Raw genomic sequence first — 27,679 nt, forward strand, 5'->3', positions numbered from 1 at the left:
TTTAAAATATATTAAAAACCAGAACCGGTAAAATTGAAAGTATCGATTTAGAAGGATAATCGGTGCAATGTCAATTCTTGAAAATACAAAATCGATATATATCGGTTCAATTTCAAAATTTATCCAAAATCGAACTAAACTAGATCCCGATTCGGTTCCAAAATTTATCCAAAATTAAACTAAACCGAACTCGTTACACTCTTAATCTTAACTAAGAATGCCTTTCTTATTTCTAATGTAGGAGTAGACATGAAGGATCCTCCTTCATGCATATTGTCATTGATATAACTTTTTTTTTTTATGAAAGATATATCTTTTCTTTCAAAAAAAAAAAAAAAAAGAAAGTCTAAAATCATTAAAAATTAAAATTCAATTGATGATTACATAATTAATATTTAACGTTTTCCTCCCTTACCTTTTGTGTTTCTTACTGGGGAAGGGGAAACGTGGCGCGGTATCCCAGCTTTTTACATGTGAAAGGGGTCAAAATTTGACATTTTCCAAACCAAAAAATAATATAAAAAGAAAATGCGGAAAGATGTGGCGTTGAGAGTGACAGAAACCATTTTAATCAACCTTGGGTTACATCACAGGTGGCACCAAAGTTCTAGCACCATCGTGCCACACGGTTTAGGTGATGGAAAAGATTCAAGGCCATGTTTGTATGATTAAAAAGTATCTTAAAATTTTTATAAATAATATTATAATAGTAAGATTTATTTTGTTGAATTTTAAAAAATAAAAAAAAATATTTTTTAAAATAAGTATTGCATTGGCGTTAATGTAAATGAATAAATAAAGTTAAAATTTTATTTAAATATTATTTTTTAATATTATTTTTTTAAAAGTTTATAAAAATTATATTGATTTTTATATTTAAATAATGATTATGTAATTATTAGATAAAAAATTAAAAATTAAAATAGAAAAACATTTTATATTTAAATGACATTCAAGAATGAAGATTCTAGATATTTTAAAAGTTGAGAATTACCCAAACAAAGAACAAGGTTGCAGTTTTTTTTTTTTAATTTTTTAATTTTGATATGTATGATACATATTTCTTAAACCAACAAGATCGTAAATTCAGAGCATTAGCATTTGTTTATACATATGCATATGCAAAATTATCTCTTTTGCATATTCACTTTGTCATTCAAGCAAAATTTTCACATTGGCTTATGCATATTTGACACAAAATAATAATAAAATATTATTATTTTACTATTATTACTTTTTTGCTAAAATCAATTTTTTTTATATATATTTTACAATTAATATCCACTATATACATTTGACATTAATGATACAAATATAATAATAAAAAATATAATTTGTTAATAATAATATATTAAAAATATAATAAAATGAAAAAAAAAATATAATATATTATAATAATAAAATGAATGTACAAGTGAATGTTTGTTTTATTGTTAAAGGAGGAAAAAAATGAAAGGATTGTGTGAGAGAGAGTGGGATGAGAGAAATAATTATTAAAATATGATTTGTAGGGTGAATAGTGGTTATCCAAATTTAGATAAGCACTATTCATAAGTAGCTAAATATTTGAATATGCATAAACCAATGTGAAGGATTTTAGGGTCATATTATGCAAATATAACTTTGTATATACATATGCATAGACCAATGCTAATGCTCTCATAAGCAAGGTTGCATTCTCACATTTATTTTTGACCAAAACTACCACGTCATTCATATTCTTAGAGTACTTGTTAGTTACACAAAACCAAATTATCTCATATAATTATTATAATTTTCTCAAACTCCCATATAAAATATAATAAACAATTCAACTTTTTTAAATTTTAAAACAAAAATAATATTAAAAAATAATATTATAACAATATTTTATTTAACTTTCAATAAAGAATATCATCTCATCTCATATGAACTGCGTAACCAAATGATACCTTAATATTTAAGGAGCTAAATGCGTTGAGCAATCAAATTAGTGCGATGTTAAACTAAATGTTTTAGAGTAAGGTGAAGTTTATATATTTTGGGATTTATAACCCAAAAGCAAAAATTAATGTGAGACATTGCTTGATCCTAAAGAATGGACAATTTGGGGGGGACCATGAAATAGGTAAACTGTAGGCCCTGTGGCTTAAACCCTTTTTGTGAAAAACTTGAGAACCACACACACAGCTCACGCTCAGATACCTGCACCACCAGTTTGGGACCCCAACACCATTCCTTTGAAATAGGACATATCATTGATGATTTGATCCACCATTTGTGTAGGGGTGGGGATATCAGAATCCAGAGTTTGCTTGAAGCTTAAGCTCACACAAAGGTAAAAACAACACACTCTTTCTTTTTCGGCCACTAAATGTGAAGCATTTCAGAAGAATATGCTTTTCATATGAGTCATGTCATGGAGACCCTGCTCTCTGCAAATAAATAGGAAAGAGCTGAGATGCTCGGCTGAAAAAGGAAAGTTCTAGAATTGAGTTGCAACATACAAATCTATAAGATGAGCCAATAAATGAGATTCCCGCATAACAAATTTCATATGTTCGAATGGAATAGAAGGCCTACAAAGCTCATAACATCTCCAAAATTCAATAAGAAAAAAAGGGGGAAAAGAAAAATAAAACGAGAAGATTCAAATTGTTTTGAATTAATACAAACCTCATGGGCAGGAAAATGTTAGTGTTCTTAACTCTTAGGATTTAATCAAGCCAGCGAGTAATCCCATCATCTTCCCCTACTGCTGCCAAAATCTCAATGCGTACCTCCAAAACAGCCTGCATTTTGCCAACAGTAATAACATTTTAATAGCAACAAAAAGGCCAAAACAAAAATTGGAAAAGGGAAGTGGAGAGGTGGGGGTGCATTACTTGAGAACAGCTAATTATGGCAATGTTTTTTCTTTTTGATGAATAATAAAATTTTATTGAGACAAGTAATAAGGCAAAGCCAAGTATACAGGAAGTATACAAAAACTGAACCTATTACAAGTCAGGAAATAGAAAAAGAAACAAGAAAATCATGGACTTGTCTCGTGCAAGGGATCTCAATTTCAGTTTTTCCCTCCACATCCAGGAGCAGTCTCCTGGGAACTTCAACTGCCAGAAATTTGTGTCTCTGTTAAGGTAGGATCTAACCCAACACGACCAGATGGACTGCCTCTCGTCTGCACACACTAGTTTCATTAAATACAATTGCTGAAGCCCACTAAAATAAGGAATTAAAGAAAAACATCTAAGATCACCCACCAAGCATTCTGCATCGACCATTCCTCTAAACTCAAATATTTCTTCACCATAATTTTGAATTCCATTCCAGTGACCCTTCCGGTTGAGGTACTGGCACGGAATATTTCAATACCAGAACGTTTTGGGATAGTCATTATATGGATAAATTATATATTTTCCACCAACACTAATAATTATATTTGTGTTTATAAATATTTCCCAGCCAAGGGTGAAACCACTGTTGGACCTTAACAATAGGAAACTGGTTACTGGTCTATTCCTCAATTATGTTGAGAATGCCTCTTCACATACATGCATGGGCTTATTACTTATTATAGAGGAAAGATTGCAGCTTTTATTTTAAAAGCATGTGTTCTAGCTCTTAAATAAAAGAGAAATGATTTAACCACAAAGAGATCCCACAAAAGTAAACCCACAAATTAACATATCTTGATGTAGTACGTTATATTGTAATGCCACTTTTATTATAAAGTAGATCTAACATATCACATAAAATCATGTCAGTTTGTAGATTTACTTCTTTGTGTCTGTAGCACTTCTCTAAATAAAATGATAAAAAAAAAAAAAGATCTTCAAGTGGCTTTTAGAACATTATATTCATATTCAAAAGCTCAGCCCAGATCACTCGAGCTCCCCCTATATATATATTTTCTTCCCAAAACCCTTGCACTAGATTGTCGGGGTGCAGCACTCTCACAAGTCCCAAGTCCTAGCGGCTGAAGCACTCTCACACTAGATTTCCTTTATATATATTTTCTTCCCAACTCCCAGTGCCAAAGCAACTCGCAATCAACTATGGGTAATTATCTAATCTGACCTCAAATATCTCTCTGCCACAGGTCCCTTTCTTGTTTAGGCTTGTATGCTTTGTGGGGTTTCTATGCTTTGAAACTTATCCCAACTAACCAAATGAAATTTAACTTCCTCCCTCTATACAACCCCACAAAAAGTCTCAAAATAACTTCTCCAACCAATTAGCCACACAATTTGGAATGGGAAATAAAGATAGAAAATATTTAGGAAGGTTAGACAACGTACTTTTGACAAGGGTGATTTTTCCCCCTTTTGACAAATACAACATCTTCCAACGTGCCAACCTTCTCTCTACCTTCTCCAACACCCCATCCCAAACCGTATTGGCCTTGAACGTAGCCCCCAAATGAAGCCCAATCTCCGTAAAAGGATTCTCATAGAAAAGGCAAATATGCCCCTTAATGTCAGACTGGTCAGAAAAATAGTACCATCAACCTCAATCAATTATGTATATTTATCCCCTTCTTTTAACCATAGGGCCCTTGATTTCTACCTCCACGAAGTCTCCTCTATTAGAATAACCTTCCTCAAAATCTCATCCTCTAAAAGAATACTACCCTTTGTCTGACTCTCCAACCCCTGCAATTCCTCCTCAGTAGGAGATGCCTTATGTCTATCAACACAATTAGATAGTGTTGAGTGACATCCCAGGTTACCTATCCTTGTTTTCCTACATTTGTTCCCTCATCAAAATCCACCAAATTCATTTGTATTCATCCTTGTAGCTTTCGGGCTGCAACAAATTGATATCAGAGCTTTTGGTTCCAAATGGATCAAAAGCAAAATTATCTTATGTCTTTCACTTTCGATGCTCATGAAAGTGCAGATGATGTTATTGTTGATTGGTCAAAACTTCCAATCTACGATGCATATCTAGAAGAGGAGGAACCAATCTACAATGAATATTTACCAATCTTTGATTATGTAGAAAGAGACCAAGAACAGAAACATTGTGAAACTTTTGTGGAAGACTCGGTTTCTCGAAGAACCAAGATTAGGCTCATATCCTTCTAGAAGTACAAGCACAATTGTAAATGGGGCAATTTCTCATCCTTCCATCAAGTGTTTGGCTTGGTTGTGTGAGTGACATGCACAATTAGATAGTGTTGAATGACATCCACTATCCCCTGGTTAAGTGACATCCCAAGATTATCCATTTTTACTTTCCGTTCTTTTGTTTCTTTTCATACTCAATAGCTTTTCCTCATTTTATTTTCCCTTTGATCCTCACATATTCTTGCAAGTCATGTGCACTGTTTCAGTGAATCCAAATTTGTTTGTTGTCGCTACCCGAGGCTTGCATCAAACTCCTACATGTCATTTCATTGAAGTTAACGCGGCATGATGATGTGACATGATGCCGTGATGGCCTAACCTGGTAGCCAAGGTGGCATATGACATGTGCTGGATAAGACCTAGAATATTATTTATTTTGAATTTCGAATTTAACCATTTATGTGTCATTAGTGGTGTGTTAGGGAATAGAAAATAGTTGAACATTTAATGTTTATAGTTGTTGGACGTTGTAGAAGTGGTTGGAAGTTGTCTGCAACAATTAATAGTGTTCAGAGTTGTTTTCATTTATCAGGTTGTTGAAAGTTGGCTGAAACATTAATATGGGTGTTGAGAGCTCTGCCCCGTGCACCGCACCCTATATAACGACCATGAAATGGACAAAATGAAAATATCATTTTGAGTTTAAAACCCTCTTGCAAGTTTTGCATTTGAAGTTGAGTTCATCTTCTTCCATCAAGTGTTTGGCTAGGTTTTGAGTGACATCCACTATCTAATGCAGGCCATGAGCAATGACAAAAGAATATAGATTTGCAGAAGCGATGCATGTGACTTACAAGAATATGTGAGAATCAAAGACAATAAAATGAGGAAAAAGCTATTAAGGAAAAGAAATAAAATAAACAAAAGAACAATGGAAAGTAAAAATGGATAATCTTGAGATGAAACTCAACCAAGGGATAGTGATGCAATTGCACAATCAAAATCCTACATGTCATTTCATCGAAGCTGACGTGGCATTATGGCATGGCGACCTGACTTAGCAACTGAGGTAGCATATGGCATATGTGCTAGACAGAACCTACAATGTTATTTATTTTAAATTTCGAATATTAACATTTGTGTCTTTAATGGCGTGTTAGGTATAGGAAACAGTTGGACATTTAATGTTTATAACTGTTGGAGGTTGTAGAAGTGGTTGGGAGTTGTTTTTCATTTATTGTGATTATAATAAGTCAAAACCATGTACTCCTATAGGAGGACTATGAAATTGATGAAATGGGAATCAAATTTAGAGTTTTAAAACCCTCTTGCAAATTTTGTATCTGAAGTTGAGTTCATCTCCTCCTTCCATCAAATGTTTGGCAACCCCCAGGGGTTGGCTAAAGTGGTAAAGGCCTTGGACTTGGGGGTATGCTCCCCCCCTAGTCTAAGGTTCATATCCCCTTGGGTGAAAACATTATCTAGGGGCCATCAGACTGGGAGATCCCCTTGAACTACCTGAGGTGCACATGAGAGAAACTCCCTACTAAGGGCTTGTGCAATCTCGGGATTAGTCGGGACGCTCTTTCTGGACACCTAGTGCCAATTAAAAAAAGAAAAAAGAAAAAAAAGGTGTTTGGCTTGGTTGAGTGCCATCCACAATTAGATAGAGAGTTACATCCACTATCCTCTAGTTGAGTGACATCTTAGGATTATCCATTTTCACTTTCCATCGTTATTTTGTTTCTTTTCATACTTGATAGTTTTACCTCCTTTTATTTTGCCTTTGATCCTCACATATTCTTACAAGTCATGTGCATCACTTCGGCGAATCCAAATTCGTTTGTTGTTGCTGCCCATGGCCTGCATCAAATAATGATGTAGCTGCACAATCAAACTCTTATATGTCATTTCATCTAAACTGACATGGCATGATGACGTGGCAACTTGACCTAGCAGTTGAGGTGGCATATGGCATATATGCTGGACAAGACCTAGAATGTTATTTATTTTGAATTTAAGCATTTGTGTCTTTATGGTGTGTTAGAGCATTGGCAATGGACTAGCCAAATGTCAGTGCAAGTCCAAACTTTAGCTAGATGTGAGAAAAAGCCTCCACATTGGACTAGCCAATGGTCCAAAACTTGACATGGCATGATGACGTGGCAACTTGACCTAGCAGTTGAGGTGGCATATGGCATATATGTTGGACAAGACCTAGAATGTTATTTATTTTGAATTTAAGCATTTGTGTCTTTATGGTGTGTTAGAGCATTGGCAATAGACTAGCCAAATGTCAGTGCAAGTCCAAACTTTAGCTAGATGTGAAAAAAAAAACCTCCACATTGGACTAGCCAATGGTCCAAAACTTAAGACTTGATGAATAGTAAATCTTAATTCCTCTCCAAATATGGCTAGCTACTATTCACAATAGAAAACCATATTTAATTATTTCATCAATTCCCTCTCTTTGAATGGTAAAACATGCATGACATGCACATTATTTCTACTGATTGATAGAGTAGACACATTATTTCTATGAAGTATGAAAATCTAAGAAATATATAAATTATATTTGCAAATAAAAAAATAAAAAAAAAGTAAAAAATATAATATTATATTATTATTTTAAATTTATAATGGTTAGTCCAATGTGGACTCACCTAGTCAAAAATTGATATTATAGCCAAAAGTTAAAATTCTAGCCAAACTTTAGACTTGGCAATGGCTAGACCATTGCCAATGCTCTTAGGTATAGGAATTAAGAAGTAGTTAAACATTTAATGTTTATAGCTGTTGGAGATTATAGAAGTGTTTGGAAATTTTCTGCAGCAATTAATATGGGGTTGGGAGTTGTTTTTTATTTATTAGGTTGTTGGAAGTTGGCTGAAACATAAATATGGGTGTTGGGAGTTGTTTTTCATTTATTGTGAGCTATAATGAGACAAAAAATGTACTCCTATATAAGGACTATGACATGGACAAAATGAAGATCAAATTTTGAGTTTAAAACCTTCTTGCAAGTTTAACATCTGAAGTTGAGTTCATCTCCTTCTTCCATCAAGTGTTTTGCTTGGTTATGTGAGTGACATCCACAATTAGATAGTGTTGAGTGGCATCGACTATCCCTTGGTCGAGTGACATCCCAGGTATATCCATTTTTACTTTCCATTATTATTTTGTTTATTTGATTTCTTTTCCATACTCAATAGTTTTTTCCTCATTTTATTTGACCTTTGATCCTCACATATTCTTGCAAGCCACAGGCAACAACAAACGAATATGGATTCGCTGAAGCGATGCACGCAATTTGCAAGAGGATTTTAAAACTCAAAATCTAATCCCCATTTCATAGTCCTATAGGAGTACATGGTTTTGGCTTATTATAGCCCACAATAAATGAAAAATAGCTCTCAATACCCATATTAATGTTTTAGCCAACTTCCAACCTCCTAATAATTGAAAAACAACTCCCAACACCTTATTAGTTGCTGTAGACAACTCCAAACCACTTCTACAACCTCCGAAGGCTGTAAACATTAAATGCTCAACTACTTCCTATACCTAACATACAATTAAAGACAAATGCTTAAATTCAAAATTCAAAATCCAAAATAAATAACATTCTAGGTTTTGTTCAGCACATACCATATGCTATCTCAATTGCCAAGTCAGGTGCCACGTCAGCTTCGATGAAATGACATGTAGGAGTTTGATTGTACAATTGCATCATTCTCATTTTCTTCAAAAATCAACTTGAACTCAAGTTGAAACTTACGTCCTCCCAAAATGGTTTGCCGATCAGATTTACTCTTCGTTGCAACCACAAAGAATGCGACATCGTCCCATTTATAACTCTGCTCGTACTTCTAGAAGGATATGAGGCTAGTCTTGGCTCTTCGAGAAACCAAGTCTTCCGCAAAAGTTTCACAATGTTCTGTTTTTAACCTCTTTCTAGTTCATCAAAGATTGGTAAATATTCATTGTAGTTTGGAAGTTTTGACCAATCAAACAGAACGTCATCTGCACTTTCATTAGCATCGAAAGTGAAATACATAAGATAATTTTGCTTTTGATCTATTTCGAATCAAAAGCTCTATTACCAATTTGATGCAGAGCACGAGCAATGACAACAAACGAATATGGATTCATTGAAGCGATGCACATGACTTGCAAAAGGGTTTTAATGTCATTTCATCAAAGTTGACGTGGCACGATGATGTGGCAACCTAACCTGGCAGTTGAGCATATGGCATATGTGCTGGACAGGATCTAGATTGTTATTTATTTCGAATTTCGAATTTAAGCATTTATGTGTCTTTAATGGTATGTTGGTATAGAAAGTAGTTGAGCATTTAATGTTTTATAGCTATTGAAGGTTGTAAAAGTGGTTGAAAATTGTCTGTAGCAATTAACAGGTGTTGGGAGCTGGTTTTCATTTTTTAGGTTGGTGGAAGTTGGCTGAAGCATTAATATGGATGTTGGGAGCTGTTTTTCATTTATATATTTATTTTTATCGATAATCAAAAGATTTTATTCATAAAAGCCCAAGTATTCAAGGTCCTCAAAGAGTATACATAAGGAATGTCTAACTAGAGTTTACAACTAATAGTAAAAAGTCATGTACATTTAGTCTGTTACAAACATGGCCCCAATGAGAACAATGTTTTAAAGAAAAAAACTTTCAGCTCCTCCATTGTCTTCTCTTGGTTTTTGAAGCTTCTATGATTTCGCTCCCACCATATACACCAACACATACAAATAAGGACCATTTTTTAGATTGTTGCAACCTGTGAATTACCTTTGAGGCCCCTCCAGCTAGCTTGAAAATCCACCAATCTAAGAGGCATGACTCATGATAATTCGAGTCCTGTAAAAAAATAATCTCACATGGTCCTCGCCACCTCACAATGTAGAAATAGATGATCTATTGATTCACCATCTCTCTTACACATACAACATTAGTCCAACACCATTAGCCGACATTTCCTTAAGTTATCTGTGGTGAGAATTTTGCCCAATGCTGCTATCCAAACAAAAAAAAGCAGCTTTTGAAGGAGCTTTCATCTGCCAAATATTCTTCGATGGAAATGTTTTTTATTTATTGTAGGCTATAGTAAGTCAAAACCATGTACTCATATATAAGGACCATGAAATGGACGAAATGAAAATATAATTTTGAGTTTAAAACCATCTTGCAAGTTTTGCATTTGAAGTTGAGTTCATCTTCTTCCATCAAATGTTTGGCTAGGTTGTGTGAGTGACATCCACAATTAGATAGTGTTGAGTGACATCCACTATCTCTTGGTTGAGTGACATCCCACGATTATCTATTTTTACTTTCCATTGTTCTTTTGTTTCTTTTCCATGCTCAATAGTTTTTTCCTCACTTTATTTTGCCCTTAATGCTCACATATTCTTGGAAGTCATATGCATCGCTTCGGCAAATCCATATTCATTTGTTGTCACTACCCATGGCCTACATCAAATTGGTGTCAGAGCTATTGGTTTGAAATTGGGTCCAAAGCAAAATTATCTTAACGTATTTCACTTTCGATGCTAATGAAACTGCAGATGACGTTCTGGTTGATTGGTCAAAACTTCCAATCTACAACGAGTATCTAGAAGAGGAGGAACCAATCTACAATGACCATTTACCAATCTTTGATGAAGAAATAAAAAGAGACCAAGAATAGAAACATTGTGAAACTTGTGGAAAATTTTGTTTTTCAAAAAGCCAAGACTAGCCTCGTCTTTTAAGAAGTACGAGCAAAGTTGTATAGGGGAATATGTCTCATTCTTTGTGGTTGCAACGAAGATTAATTCTGATCAACAAACCATTTTGGAAGAACGTAGGTTTCAACTTGGGGTCAAGTTGATTTTTGAAAAAAATGAGATTGATGCAACTGCACAATCAAAATCCTACATGTCATTTCATCGAAGCTGACGTGACGACCTAACCTGGCAGCTAAGGTGGCATATGACGTGCTGGACAAGACCTAGAATATTATTTATCTTGAATTTCGAAATTGAGCATTTATATGTCTTGAATGGTGTGTTAGGTATAGGAAGTAATAGAGCATTTAATGTTTATAGCCGTTGGAGGTTGTAGAAGTGGTTGGAAGTTGTCTACATCAATTAATAGGGTGTTGGAAGTTGGTTGAAGCATTAATATGGGTGTTGGGATCTGTTTTTCATTTATTGTAGGCTATAATAAGCCAAAACCATGTACTCCTATATAAGGATCATGAAATGGAAGAAATGAAAATATCATTTCGAGTTTAAAACCATCTTGCAAGTTTTGCATCTGAAGTTGAGTTCATCTTCTTCTTCCATCAAGTGTTTGGCTCGGTTGTGTGAGTGACATCCACTATCCCCTGGTTGAGTGACATCCCATGATTATCCATTTTTACTTTCCATGCTCAATAGTTTTTTCCTCATTTTATTTTGCCTTTGATCCTCACATATTCTTGTAAGTCACGTGCATCGCTTCAGCGAATCCATATTCGTTTGTTGTCATTGCACGTGGCCTGCATCACTCTCCAACCCCTGCGATTCCTCAATAAGAGACTCCTTATGTCTATCCACTCCCAAAGACTTGTTCATTCCATTCCTTAAAATCCTTTTTCAAAACTTTTAACTTATCAGCCAATATGAAACTAGGGGTACCACACAATTCATAGGAAGTCCACCGTTGTTTCACCATATCTTTGAAACCATCAGCCAACAACCACATTTACAAACTTAAAATATATACGAATTTCGTGAATACCCCCACAATCCAAAAGAATAGGGAAATGGTCAGACAAATTCTAGACAAACACTTTTGGTACACCTCAGGGAAATGAGATTCCCACGAGCGAGATACCAAAAACCTATCTAAACGGGAACCAATTCCTATTATTGGACCACGAATAGGCACCCCCTGCAAGAGGTAAGTCAACAAAATCAATCTAAAAAATGAATTCAAAGAACTCCCTCATCGCCAAGGTAAAATTGAAATCCGACGATCTCTCACTCGAAAAACAAGTGACATTGAAATCCTCCATCACACCAAGGCACATCCCACCAACTAATAAAACCAGCAAGCTCTTCCTCCAAAAATCTTCTGCTGCTGTCCACTGTAGGGCCGTAAATACCAACAAAAGCCCATTCAAAACCATCATCTACATTTCTAAAATGACAGGCTACCAAAAACTCCCCTATACATTCCTCCAAATATCCATGCATATAGACATGCACGAACTAGAATGATCGATAATAGGAATGAAATCCATACGATGCATTACGGAAAGTAGATAGTCAGACATGCAATCTTTGATTTGGCTCTGCTCTCAATCACCCAGGGGAAGGGATAAAGAGACATTCAAGTGAGATAAAGAGACTTTTTTTTGATAAGTTAAAAATATTATATATCAAAGGAAAAACCAAGTACACTGAATGTATACAAGAAAAAACTTTGTCTAAAATGACCCAAAAAGCCCGTGAAAAGAACAACCTAAAATACACCAGACCGGTCCCCAACCCTTGTTTTTTGTAGAACTAAAACTCTACCCGAACACCCAACCCCAAACCCTTGATTCAAGTGAGCATGTGTCAAATTGGCTTGAATTGTAGTCAATCACAGTTTGGAAATGTTTTTATTTACAAGTAAAATAACATTTTATTGAAAGTTGTAAACAGGCATAGTCCAAATACGCAAGAGGTATACAAACAGCATTCACCTAGTTACAAAATTAGGAGCTAGAAAGTGATACGAGAAAATCATTTAAGCAAGCTAAATTAAAAACACAAGATGAGGCCCAAAGAAATAAAGTATGAAAGTAGAAACTTCTAAGCTCATCTGGAGAATGCTCCTTATCTTCAAAGCTTCAACCATTTCTTTCAATCCATAGACACCACATGATACATAAAGGAATCATTCTCCATACATCCTTTCAATCACAGTTCGGAAATGATAGAAATTGAGTTCTTTTTCTTGCCCATAACTTCTACCTTTTCAACCCTAATTAATGGCTGTCCGCGTGGATCTTTTGAACCAAGAAGAGGTCTTAGCGTTTATCATTGGGTTAGAAATTTTTCCCTACTAATTATACTCAGCCATGCATCACTACAAGAATCTGCTTCCATTCAATAGGACCAGATCAAGACTTGAACGTATTCTCTCTAGTCTAGCCAACTGCTCAATAAGACCAGTTCACGTCAATATTTTAAGCAAGAGTATACGGGGTCACACTTTTTTTTTGGTAAGTATACAGGGTCACACATTAAGTATAGTGTCCCGATCCTTAATCTGAGGCTAACAAAAAACCCAAACCGGGGTTGTTTTTTTCAAAAATGATCAAATTTTTTGAAAAAAAATAATCCAGGGGAAAAGGAGGGGGGGGGGGGGGGTAGGGTTGGGCAAAGGTTGGGTAGTAGATGGATGCATGATACCGATAGAGCCTTAGTTTCCAAACTAGGGTGGCTTCTAGCCATAAGTATGCATGGATTAGAGTACTAAAGTACAAGTACCATAAAAATACCACCTTTCCTAAAACTCAGCCCAGAAAAAGAGGCCCTTGGATTTGGAAAGGTATGCTGGGGACTCAAACCCTCCATGAAAAAAGGCTCACCTACAAATGGAAACTCCCTATGGCAGGCCAATTTGCACCATAGACAAACAAATCCTGCTTTGGAAAGTGGTTTGGCACACTGTCCCCACTAAAGCATGCCAGCATTGCCACACTCCAATCTGTGGACATGTTACTAGTTGATTGGGTCGAATTAGCTCTTAAACCTAACCCAATCCTCAATATCAACTTGTAAGAGATCCACCATTTCCTCTTGCTTGTCACTAACAATTGGGTTATTGACCCGATATGGCCAACAAGGAACAAAGGGACTCATGAACATATTAGACGAATTCCATTCAATGGATGGCCAGATCAAGAAAATCAGTAGGGAAAACTTGATGTCGTGGCAGATCACCTCCCCTACGCGCACCCAGTACACTTTTGGTAACCTTTTTTTTTTAATAAGTAAAAATATTATATATATAAATAAATAGGAGTAACCAAGTACATTAAACGTATACAAGAAAACACCTAACCCATACAAGAGAGCCCCTAATGACCTAAAAATCCCATGAAACCTACCCAAAATACACCAAACCTGAATTGGACACCTCCCCAACCCCAACCCCTTGTTTCCATAAAACTATTCCTCTACCAGAACATCCCACAACGAGATCATCTTCACAATGCCCTCCTTTTATTCTTCCCTCGACTTGAGCTATCTCCCTTAGCATTGTAGTTGATTAAACATAGAAGACGCTTTAACTCCCTGTTTTTCTTAAAATGTGATTTGGTTACAAGTGCATAACTCACCTCAATCGCAGTGAGTAGAGCTTTAAATTGATCTTCATATTCTCCCTGTTCTCCATATGAAAGCCCCAAGATTTGCTGAAGTCCGTTAACTTTATTCAGAACCCAATATGATGGTGAACCCGTTATATCGTTTAATGGAAGGGATAGAAACCAAGGGAACAACATTATCTCCAGCCACCGTACCCAACTGCACTCCTGATTCCAAACCTTCCCTCACATGAGGCACCAACGACAAACCGCGAGTGTCCATTGTTTCTGCCACCATTACAGGTTCCTCCCCTCCACCAACATTGCTTGACTTTGCACCACCCCCCAACGATCCTTGTCGTGTCGCTTTGTCTGGCCCTACTGTTCCCTCCATAGCATAGGAAGGGGAAGCACTACCTTTTGTAACCTCGTTTGCATTTTCCAAAAAGAGGTTTGACTGTTTCTTCCAAAATATTCGAGACCCTAGAGGGTCCCCCGTCTTCAACTAAGGATGAACCCTGGACAAAAGTATCAACCCCATATGCATATGTTGATTGAGGTCCTACAGCACCCTCAGGAGGCATAGTGACACCGGCATGGACAAAGATGCCAACGTCCAACGACCCCATCTGTGACGGCGTTGAAACGCCCTTTGCCGGCACACTTGTGGCCTTCAAACCCGAAGGATCTACCCCCCGGCCTCCCTCATCCATGCTCAACCCACCGCATAAACCCACGACTAAGTCCAGCCCCTTATCCACTTTAATCATCAGATCTCTCACATACTCCATAACTCCCTTCAATTGAGCTTTGACATCCCACAAGACCCCCTCCACCTCTCCCAATGTCACCTGAAGGCCTGTCTCCTACAAGTGTCTTACTCTTTCCTTCTACCGCTGAGCTGTTCTAGACCGGACTACCCACCAATGACCTCAACACTGCCACGTACGAGGCACCTTTGACTGAGGATGGCCTTCCCACTGTTTTTCCAAACTCCCCAGTAACACTTCGAATGGACTGCAGAAAGCCTTTCCATCCAATGTCATTAGCGCCCTCCAAAAACACCAACAATCATTTCCTCCTTCCAATCCAGAATTCTGAGAGTTGCAGAAAGCTGCCCCTTGCATTAGCATGATGTTGAATGATAAAAACTCCATTACCCATCCTTAACTCTCTGAAGAAACCTTCATGATAGATAAGTTCTAAACAATCCTCAATCCCCTTATCCACCCACGAAGCTATCATCCCCTCTAGACACATGAACTTAGCTATCCTTTTGCTACATTCAAAAATACGAAAATTATTTCTTCCCTCTTTCGTAAAAACAAAAGTTTTTTATTCCACTTTCAAGCATCTCTTGCCTTCCAACTGAGATGAGTCCACATCGCGCGTCGTCATCGTCAAATCCCTCTGTGTCCACTGCTCCTTACTGCCCCAACTTCATCTTCTTAAAGTAAAACATTAGAGCTTCGTCCAGGTCTGTTTCTGCAAAAAAACACCCTGTCGCCGGAGAGGGGGTTAACGTCGGATGGCCCTCGATGGAGTCACTGGGGCCCGTCGACCTTATCTATGCCGGCGGTGAGGGGTCACTTACCGTTCTAGAGTGGGAGAGGGTGGCGGCATTTATGTAGGGAGATAGAGACAGATCTGGTTTCAGCAACAGAGGCAGACGACGGAGAGATGGAGACAGAGATGGACGTTGAAGGCAGAGGCAGAGACGGCGAAAGACGGCACAAGACTACACAGACGACGAAAATCGAGACAGAAGCTACGAAATCCGGTCGCTGAGGGAGGACCCACACCGACCGGCCCTTAGCGGCTGCACTGGGGCCCGTCAACCAAGTCTCTTGCAGTGGTGAGATCCCGCACGCCGGCTAGGGTGGGGGAGGGGTGGCGGCGGGTCTAGGTGTTTAGTGATTCAGTCCTTCTTCCCTTCTTCAGAAGTACCCACTAGGCTTCAAAGTTTTTTCAAATACACTCTTGGTAACTCCCACCATGTATGATCTTTCCATTTGCGAAAACCAATCCACGTCAGCAGCTTTATGTAAGGATGATGCGGACTTTATTCTCCATAGATGGACAAAAAATTGCCCACCTTTGGCTCCCAATATTAAAGAGGTCAAAGCTGCCCTTTTAGCAGTGTCTGAGGCAACTAAGTTGGATTTGGGAAAAAGTGATCATGGAAGGTGATTCTATAGTTTTGCTGGCAATCCAAAAAACAGGTCTTATCAACAATTGGAGAGTTTTCCCAGTAGCAATTGACATCCAATTGTTTTCAATCAGACTCGGATTGTGTGGCCAAAAGAATTCATAGAGGGGCTAATTTCTATGCACACAATCTAGCAAAATGGGCAACCTCAACCAGTAGACGGTGGGAGGAATCCTCATATAAACATTGGGAAGGATCCTCGAAGTAAAAGAATTCCCACTGATTCTTCAGCTTTCATAATACTAATATAGACCGTGGGAAGAAACGTCCCCCCATCACATTCATCATTTTTCTTAAAGAGGTCACAGCCCCCATCATTTTATATATATACCCTCACCTGTGACAGAGGAATGTGGTGGTAACATTCTAAGCACCTTGAAGGACAAGGCACAGTGTCTAAGCACATTGATCATAATCCATAGGATTATATTAAGAAAAAATGAAAATAAAAGACAACAGTTCTATTTCGAAACTTACCGAAGGATTCCTACAGTTAATGAGCCGACAGTCTTCCAAGGGACCTTCCAACATCCAACTTTCCCAAACATCAAAGCTGTGACTAGCAAATACAAATTCCATTCTTCTATTAATCTGCCATATCAAAATTTAAACGTCTTCAACTACCATATAACAAGACTATTCATGGTACAAATGCATTTAAATTGTCAGGAAGTCAGCTAGTTTGGCATATATTGTCAGAGCCCGTTGATAACTGAGGGCCTTTTTTCAAATATTATTTTTTTATTAGTAAATAAGAATTTTATTAAGAATAGATTAAGCCGCTTTTTTCAAATATTAAATTAGTAATGCATGAAAAATCAGACAATAACAAGCAACCCTTTTAGCCACTCCAATTTCAATTTCAAGACCACATACTCCACCTTGTACAATTTTGTAGTACCTGCAATAACTTTCCACCAGCAGCAAATGATCGCAAGCCAATCGTGTCCTGAAGAAGAGGCATCCACATGACATATCAGCCAACCAGGATTGCAGTTAATATGTCCAATTTAAGCTACCTATCATTAACTGAAAATAGGCAGGAATTTGGCCCAGTATAAAAGAAAAAAGTTCCAGTCAACAAACCTTGCTTCTGAAAACAATGAGGAACTGTGCTGCAGGATCCCTTTTGGTTACATTTGACAAGGTATCTAGGAACCAACCACCACCTTTAACTCTTTGCCTAGAGACATGGAGTGCAGGGCGATCTGTAGCATATAAAGCTACAACATACCCATCTTTCAACAGTTCATCAGACTTTCCACCAAGCTTCTTTTTTGACTTTAGACGCTGGTCAGAAGTTGATTCTTGCATTGACTCCATGGGTGTTTTCCTACTTCTTGACTCTTCAGGGGAAGCAAATCGTGAACCAGAGCTTACTGCTTGATCTGTGCCACTCATAGCAGTATCATCTTCTCGAAGTGAGATACTTTCCTTTTCCAGAGCTGAGGGTTCATCCGGTTTTTGTTGTGATTTTTGATGTGTATGTCTCTTCTTGGCCTTCTTACCTGATCTGCTTCGCCTTACTTCAGATCTGGTAGTGGTGCTTTGAGACAAACTTGAAACCTGGGGCTGGCCAGGAGACTCTTTGGATTTGATAGTATCTTTTTTCTCAGAGCTTTCTGGACTTACAAGAGAATTATCTGTCAATCGCTCACCAACTGAACCTTGCAGAACACTTTCTCTGTCTTGCTTATCAGATTGTTCATTTTCGTCAGCTATTTCGCTTTCCTCTTCCTCCTCATCAGAGATGGCATTCTTTGGAACAATCCCATCAAAGAAGAATGTGTGTAACATAGAAATAGCTTTCTCCCTTATCTCCATCCATACTTCTTCACTATAGTCCGCACTTCGTGGAAGAATCAATACATTGGGCATCTCCTTTAACTGAAATGCAACATGATATGGTGTATTAGAGTAAACAGAGTTGCCATATTCCTAGTGGCTCTATTTAGAAAATCTGTCACATATGGCAATATTCTACAGCATGAGAAGATTAAAAAAATAATGCAACTTCTTACGCTGTACCAGACTTCCTCCACACAAAATTTGCAAACAGATAAAAAAATTGATTATTTAGAGATGCCAAAAGGACTATGGCAAAAACAATATAGAGTCCTCTAGTCTTTACTTCTTTCCTCAAACCCTCAGACATGTGCAGGAATATGAGTGTATCTGGCACAGAATGTGGAACCAGACATTATAGTCATTTCAGTCACCCGCAGCATGACAACTGGGACACAATTTCTGTAGTTGGTCCATGTGGAAGAAGAAGTAAAGGGCTGAAGCTATTCTCAAGCATGCATGAGTCTGAAATTGCCTGTACGATTTCATAAATATATACTAGTTACACACCCAGGCTTCCATCCATTGTGGCCCTTCCGCACCATCCAGAGCACATCCAGCTAAGGTGCCATCAATCAAAAGCTGCTTCACAGCACAATCATCCATCAGCTGAGTGCTACCAGTATTGACAATAAAAGCCCCTGTGCATCGCAGAGAAAAATTGTTCATGTCAAAAGCTAAATAAAAAAGAAAGGTAAACCACAAACCAGTAAAAAAAGATCCACAAATTATGAAAATACATGTACCTGGCTTTATATTCTGCAAGCATTCTGCATTAATAATGTGAACTGTTTCATTACTTAGAGCACAGTGAAGTGAAATAAGGTCACTTGCGGCAAGTAAATCATTAAGAGTATCCATTCTCCGGGCTGCAGGAGGAAAAGTTATTGAAGTTCTGCTTACTTTTCCTTTTCCCTGAGCAGTAAATGTGGATAAAGTTATAAATCCAGTTTCATACATAATAAGTCGACATGGAAAATTTTCAAGAATGTTTCATACACAAAACGGTATAAACACAGCTTCATTTTAGTGAACACTTCCATAGAGCACAACCGGCAGTAGAGTAAAACACAAAACTGTTTCTTTTCCTTTCTATTTTAATTCAAGCATTTATAAAAGACTACTGTTCTATACAATATGTAATTCTCAACATCTAAATTAGCACATTTTTGGCAACTACTACTTTCATCCAAAGTTCCAAAAAAAATCAAAGGCCATGAAATTTGGCAAGCTCAACAGGTTGTAACACTGAACATGTCAACTCGATCTGATTTGCACTTCATAATCATAAAAGAGGAAGCACATTTCAAGCTGCAAAAGCATCCATTTGAGCATAATGTACTCACTTTCCTACTGATTCATAGCCCATTGGCATCAAAACAAAGTATCTTTTTCTCCGAAACATCACAAACAAAAGCACATAACAGTTCGCATTCAAATGATAACATGAAATTCAAATTAGCCAAATTTACTCAAATCCAACTGCTTTCAAGCACCAAATAAAAATGATACAGAAATTTTATAAGAACAGAACTGAGTGACAATTGTGAAAAATTACGGAGTAATATAATATTCGAACCTCGTGAATATCGAAATAAAGCACGCTCATCTTGAAGGCTAGGCTCCTTGTAGCCAAAGACCTAGCCGACGCAGATCTACCTATGATCCCCAAAACCAACCCACGGCAGCGTCGCATTCCACGGCAAAGCGGTTGCAGCGAACCGAGCCATCCAGAAGCAGAGAGCGCGTGGCGGGAGAGCAAGTGCGTCCTGCGCAGCAAGCCGAGGAAGAGCGCCATGACCGTGTCGGCGATCTCCTCGGCTCGCGACGCGTCGACGTGTACGAGTTGGAGCCCGAGGTCTGCGGCAAGCGCGGAGTCGACGGCGCGGTCGGCGGAACCGAGGCATAGGATAAGCTGGTAGGGGCGAAGCCGGCGCTGGGCGGCGCGTGGGAGGAAAGAAAGGGAGTGGAGGAGAACGGCAGCGGCAGAATCGATCTTACCGTCGGCCAAACGGCTGAGAGGGACGTGCTCAACGGAGGCGACGCCAGCCAAGGAATCTTTCTCAAAAGCGCAATCTTCGATACAGTTAAGGGAGACAACGGAGGGGAGAGGTGGTGCAGGGCTATTACGGTGGGACATTGCCGTCGAGGACATGAGATTATTTGTGGTCATGATTCACCTCGTCTAGGACCAAGACAAGGTAGAATGTTGTTATTGCCGTTGCTATCTGAGACTGAGAGTGTGGTAGTTAGGGTTTTATGTCTGAAAATGCAATTTGTTGGGGGGGCATTTCTGTGAGATAGTTGGGGCTTAGCTGAGGAGTCGTTTTAGGGTTGCTCCAGTGCTCTTGGATACTTTCAAGTGTTCTCTCTGGCGCTCAGAACCGAACCCAGCTCTCTCTCTCTCTCTCTCTCTGTAAAGGTGTCCTTTGGATATTTCTGAATTCCAACAATGTTCGGGGACCGGTCAAGACTCAATACCCAAAAAAGAAAAAATAATAGCCTTACAACCGAATTACAGTTCATTTATAATTTTTAATAATATAATACTTTTTAAATATTTAACAAAATGAACTTCAAACTAAAATTTTAAAAAATATATTATTTTATTAAACAAATCGTTTATCAGTCGTTTCAACTTTCGTTGGTCTATCATTTTTAAAAATAAAAATAATAAATATACAATTTAATTTTTTATATAATTATATTTTAAATAAAAAATATTTTTATAAAATAACTTATGAAAATAACACCACTTTAAATAAATATCCTTAAAACATAATTATAAAAAAGATTATATGTAGAATATCCCTAATAAAAGAAAATATATTATTGTTTATTAAGAATGTAAATTTATTTTTATAAAGTATATTTGATATCTCATATTAAAATATATTAATTTTATATTTTTTAAATATTTATATCACGTGTCATTTCCTGATTGGTGCTGACATGTCCTATCAGTATTTATATCGACAGAAAGATTAATTTAAAAGTTGAATATAAGTATTATTTTAAAGCTTTTTAAACCATAAGTATTACTTTTGAAAAGATCAAAACCACATGTACCGTAGGATAATTTTCATTTTCCCTATTGATTGATAAAATGTATTTTAAATATTTTTATATTTAAGTGGTAGAATAATGATACAAGTACATCATTTTTATAATTTTTTATATAAATATATTTTAAAATAAAAATATTTATAAATTATTTCACAAAACATATCTATCAATTTCTATTTTTTAATGGTTTTTTACACTAGAGAGATAGAATGCTTTACTTGCTTTTTCATGATGAGACTTTGATAGCAATTCAATTCTCAGCTGAGAGTCTATCCACGAAGTGCAAATTTCACGGGCTGTCGAATCAATAAGCATTGGTCAAGAGATGCTTACGGTAATGACAAACAACTAGTCCTCTGCTTTGGTTTCTCCATCTCTTCAAAACTTTTCGAAACAGTCTTAAAAAACAAATCAAACATATTCAAATTTTAAAAAATGTTTTATATTCCAACTTTTGCATCCATACCTCAAAATTATGTGAGTAATAGTAAAATTATTTAAATTAAAATATTTTATTAAATTTTAAAAAAGATAAAAAAATAAATTAAATAAAAATATCATAAAATTAAAAAATTAAATGAAAAATTAAAAAATTAAAAAATTGTTATGTTTGCATAAGGTTTGAAAAACGAATTCTGAGAAGTTTTGAGAATTTCTCATTTCATCTCATCAAACGTATATTCAAATATTTCTAAAAATTTTCAAGCCAAACAAGCATGTATTCGTTATCACATTAATGCCGAAGCATGACATCAAAAAGTGGGTTCCCAAGAGGATTTCAAAGAAAAATAAAAAATGTACCTCCTCTCAAGTCAAGGGAGTATACAATTTACATAACCATGTTTCCAGGTTCTGAACCCACAAGATACAAGGAAATGGGATCCCTGTCAATGCTTCCAAGCCGGCAAGGATGCATTTAATCACACCACAGTAAACGGATTGTTAAAAAGTATATAAACAATACCTATTTCAAACACAAAATGCTGATTACAACTAATGAATTGAATAGAATAATGAGAACCTTCCAAAACTTAATACAAAAATAAAATGACACTTTTCACAGAGAAACATCAAACCACTTGAAACTTCTATATGGGGTGGACATGGACATATATCTTCACAGAAGCGAAGTCACACTTCAAGAAGCTTAGGCTGGCTGGCTGAGCAAGTCTTCTTTTAGTTCGGCTCAAAACTGTAGCATGCTGGCATCTCCGAAGGGTGTATTGGACCAAAGATCGAAAACCAAAATTGAACTGCGCACACCTCAATCCTTGAAATGCATGGCAAAATACATTATTACCCAGTGATTGGGTCTAGGATGAGAGACTTCACAAGCGTCTCAAAGTGCCCCCCACGTAATCAGAAAAATTACCCATCCAAAGGCCTATACAGCATCCACCTCACCTACAAAAAGCTCGTGCCTAACAGGCAAGCTAACTGCTAAATAACATCTCTTGCTTCCTCTTCCTGAATCTTGAAATCCTTTATGACTTCCATTAAAATCCCAAAAGGCTTCCTCCCTCCACATCTTTTAAAACCAGGATAACAATATTTTCGTTTTAAATGATCCAGTTCAGAGAAACCTCCTCCTAAAATTCCTAGTAGTGGTTTGATATGATCGCATCAGAAGTCCAACGCCAATTCCTATACCAAGACACATCCCAAGACCAATACCAACACCAACTCTAACACCAGCATTAAACCAAGAGAGTTGGCCATCCTCGCCATAGTACATATCTTCAGGGTAAAAACCATGTCCAATCTTCCCATCAGGCTCAGAATCTTCAACATCTGAGTCCGTGATCTGCAAAATTCCCAAGAGAGGATTGATTACAAATCATTCCATTTAAAAGAAAATATTTTTTCCTGGCCCAAAAGTTCAGCTAAATTTCAAATGTTCTCTTTCCCTCAACTGGAAATGAAACATGGCTACCAGTAAAGAAGAAAAACTGCCAACAAAAATTGGAATGGAAAATAAAAATAATTTTGATGTTCTCTAAAATCACATGAACAATTATCTGGATAAAGTTTTTGAAGTGCTTTTCTGCATTGCATAATATTTTGCTGAATTTAAGGACAAAAAATCCATACTCTCTCCACCCCAAACTACACAGATAAAAGTTTCCAAAATGAATTAACATTTTCCAAGATTGAACTCTATTCATATCAATAAAATTTACCTCTTCCTTATTAAAAAAAAAAGACTGAACTCTGAAAATTTTATATTTCAAACTTGCCTATTTTCAAGTTTAATCCACTTTACTTGCACATTTATGGGCATCTTCGAAAGATTTTTTTTCCATTAAAATATGTGTCATAGTGACGTAAAGTGTCAAAAAACAGATTGAAGAAGACCCTTACACCAATCCAATACACAATCCGAACACAAGTTTCCATTTTTCCACATAACGAAAAAGCAGAGAATCTAAGTTCCCATGTAGCAGACTGCAAGTTGCTGAATCTAGGACCAAACTAGAAGAAGCTTAAGGAAAACTAGAAGAAGGTTAATAACAAAAATAACTATTCAAGGAAACGTTTCTCGACTAGGATCCAAACCAAACCGATAAGATCCAGAATAAAACAAATGCTAAAAAGCCACAGATTACAAGTTCGCAATTCCAAGCCTACATCACCAATGCCTAACTTAAACACAAGTCCAGTTTCTGGTCACGCATTAAACCTGGTACTAAAAATAAAGCTTCCAATGCATCGAAAAGGGCTTAGTTCTGTTACTATAATATTTCTGTAATGAACCAATTTCGCCCGGAACTTATTGCTACTTCAAGCACCAATATACAAAATTAACAAAGTGTTTTACAATGTAACCCAATTAGATGCACGTACATTCTAAAATCAAACAAACCCATAAACAATAAAAATTTAAAAAGACAATATCAATACCTGCCCTTTCCTATGTCGAACCAACCCATTAGCATTGCGTTGTTCCTTCCCCATTTCTTCATCCTCCGGAATGGCATCAAGAAAAGGATGCCTCACCGCCTTCCGCCTCGGACTAATCTGAATAGTCTTGGTCAAAATCACAGGCACTCCCGAGCAACAGCCGGCGATATAAACCTCAAATGATGGCGAGGAAACCCCGAGCTTCGGCTGGAAAAACGTCGAGGAACCAGAACCGATCGACGCTGACATATAACAGTCCATACTCCAGCCTGTCCTCGCTTTGTTGTCCAACCCCGCACACCCATTTCCCCAATCCGATTCCATTCGCTCCAAAGACCCGCACAGAATCAAGTCCTGGTTCTCGTAAACTTCGAACTCGACCCCGCCAGCGACCCTGACAGTATCAGTGCTCACGTAGGTTACCTCCGATGACTCCTTGTCGAGCCGGTCGCGCCGAAGGGTCAGTGACGTAGATTCCGAGGCAGGTACCCGGGAATTGTTGATTTCGAGCGAGGTACCGATCTCGCGGCGGAGGTGGTGCAGCGTGAGGTGGCTCGGGACGCTGTTGATCAAGCACGGAGAGATCCGCACGTAGAAAAGCCGGGTTTCGAACAAAGCCGAGTGGTTCATATACGGTCCGTTAGAGAATCTGTACGAATTGGAGATCTCCGTTGACGATTCTTCATCCAAATTGTCCATGCCTTGCCGGAATTGAAGATTGGTATATAAAAGTAGGGCTTCGAAAACAAAACCGGACCCTAAACGTTATCAAACAGCGCAAGGTTCTCTATTTGTCTTTTATTTGCGTCTTGGAACTCGCAGTAAACGAGATAGAAAGAAAAGGAAACAGGTCGTTGCGCAAAACTTGATTCGCGGAATGCAGTTTTGGGAAGCGTCGGAAAGAATCCAAAATCCTGAGGTGAAAATTTTGGGAAATGAGAGAAGAATGAAAGCAACAGAAACGAATTAACGCTCTTGCAGGAAATGGGGCTTTCTGGAAGCGACGGAAAACAAGAAATCTTTGTAGCCAAACAGAGGTTTAGGTGAGGTGGAGGGTGGAGGTGGAGGTGGAGGCGTTGAGGGGGGTTTTGGTTTCAAGGAATCTCTGGGAGTTTCTTTCTTTTCTCGGGATGTCAGTTAGGGAAGAGGTCAAAAAATTATGGAGAACGAGTATTGAGACACGAATCGTTTTGACAGTTTTGAGCTGGAGCAATCTAACGGCGAGTATGCCAAAAACTTGTTGGGCTCACACGAAGACAGGGCCCATTCTTTCTTTGTACGAACAAGTTCACCGACCCATAAAGCCCACAAGATCTTGGAGAGCACAAATCGCATAGTAACATTGTAGGACTATTATATTTAGGTCTCATTTATTTTTATAATTTCTCTCAACTCAACTAATCTAATCTTATTTAATTATTATAATTTTTTTAAATTTTTACATAAAATAAAATAAATAATTCAACTTTTTCAAATTTAAAAAAAAATAATATTAAAAAAAATATATTCTAACAATATTTTATGAGTAGTGCTACATGTACTTACAGTTTTACTTATATTTTTACTTATAAGATTCATTTTGTTAGTTTTCTTTTGATACTCAAGTTTTAAATTTTAAATTTTATGATTTTCAACGTATCAATAATTGACATGTGGAGAAATAAATTTTTTGTAAGTTTTTCTTAATTACATTTAGCATTTCCCATATTTTATTCAACTTTTAACTTTAATTTCAACTCATCTCATCTTATCTCATTTGTAAAAACAAACAAGACTTTAGAGTATTATTCCAGAAATTTTTTATCGACGCATATATCTTAAATAATAATATTTACACACTGACATAATTTAATGTAATCCATCGTATTATAAAACTTTTTTTATAAAATAAATCTAATGGATTGTATTAAGCCACGTTAACAATGTAATATTTGTATACATACCTAACATTTTTGTTATTTATTCCAAATACTAGAGCTCTTTTATCTGAGCTCCATCGTCTTCCTTTACCTTGAGTTATCCCGCTTCCTCAATAATACATTGCATGTGAATCTTAAATGCTAATTGAATAGTAAATTTGTGACAGTTAGTTACCATGAACATCATCAATGTGTCAATAGTCAAGCACCTCCTTCAGAAGATAGTAGAGTACTGAAGTTCATAGTAATTTTTATAATAAAACATGCATTAAAATCAAACTACTACTTATAAAAAAAAAAAAAAAATTCAAACTACTAGAGATACAAAAGAAAGGGGTGTGGTAACCCAAAAAAAAATCTCATTACAATGATAGTAGTGCTCGAAGGGAGGGGTTAAAATAAAAAAGAAATGGGTGATAAATTATAGGTTTGGACTATCAAAGGTGGTCGTTTGCTTTGATCCAAACAAATGGATGAAGTGATTATAAATTTAAACCACAACATAAGAAAAGACATTGCGATTAATGTCTGTTCTGGTTTTTTCATAAGAGAACTCTACTCTCACTACCTCCATACAAAGACCATATTATAGCGATAGCAATGTTCAAATGAAGAACGGGTAAACTAAAAAGAAATGGCCAATGAACTATGAAAAATGATAGTTGCAGTCTTGAGTGTGCAAGCACCACACAATTACTTAAAAAAAAAAATACAGGACCCACGTAAAAAAAATTAATTTTTTAACAGTGGACCTCACTCTTTTTCGAAACGACTGTACGACACTTACATACTCTATGATTATATGTAATATTACTCATAAACTATAGGTTCGAGCCCTCCAAGAAGGGGATCGTCAAAGGCAATTTGTTTTGATCGAGCAAGTGGATGAATTGGTTATGATTTCAAACCACAAGTACCAAAAGAAAAACATTATGATCGTTTGTTTGGGACTTTTTGTAGGGTAACTCTACTTACCAAACCTTCGTGTATTCATTCAAAAAAAGCATAAACATATATAGTGGGATGGTTAGAAATAGAAAAATCTGATCATTGGCTACACCTAAAAAATTATTTCCCACTGTACTGGTGCGTGAAAACCATGAACTAGCAAGAATGGAGTGAAATCTGCTGGAGTCCAGCGTGTGATCATTGAAATTACAGAATCATAGAGGCATGCAAGCCACACATGTTTGTCAAACAACAGAAAGTTTTGGCCAATCTTTGTAGCTTGGCATCTCGAGAGTGTGGTAGCATGGCGTGTGTACTCTTTTGATAGTCAAAAGGTGACAAATAATGCATTTTCTGACTTTGTAAATAATTTTTTTTTTTCCAAAAATAAAATAAAAATAAAAA

General features: G+C 36.8%; 1 long non-coding RNA gene and 1 pseudogene across 1 annotated transcript; one reads left to right on the forward strand and one right to left on the reverse strand.

The window, feature by feature from the left end:
- Positions 1-1,908: 1,908 nt before the first annotated feature.
- Positions 1,909-25,567, reverse strand: LOC109006400 (annotated as a pseudogene).
- Positions 8,071-9,553, forward strand: LOC109006401. The gene is made up of 2 exons (XR_001998655.2): positions 8,071-8,200; positions 8,318-9,553. It is a non-coding gene; the product is annotated as an uncharacterized LOC109006401 (long non-coding RNA).
- Positions 25,568-27,679: the final 2,112 nt, after the last annotated feature.

This window comes from Juglans regia, chromosome 7, assembly GCF_001411555.2.
Source record: "Juglans regia cultivar Chandler chromosome 7, Walnut 2.0, whole genome shotgun sequence".
Lineage (NCBI taxonomy): Eukaryota > Viridiplantae > Streptophyta > Magnoliopsida > Fagales > Juglandaceae > Juglans > Juglans regia.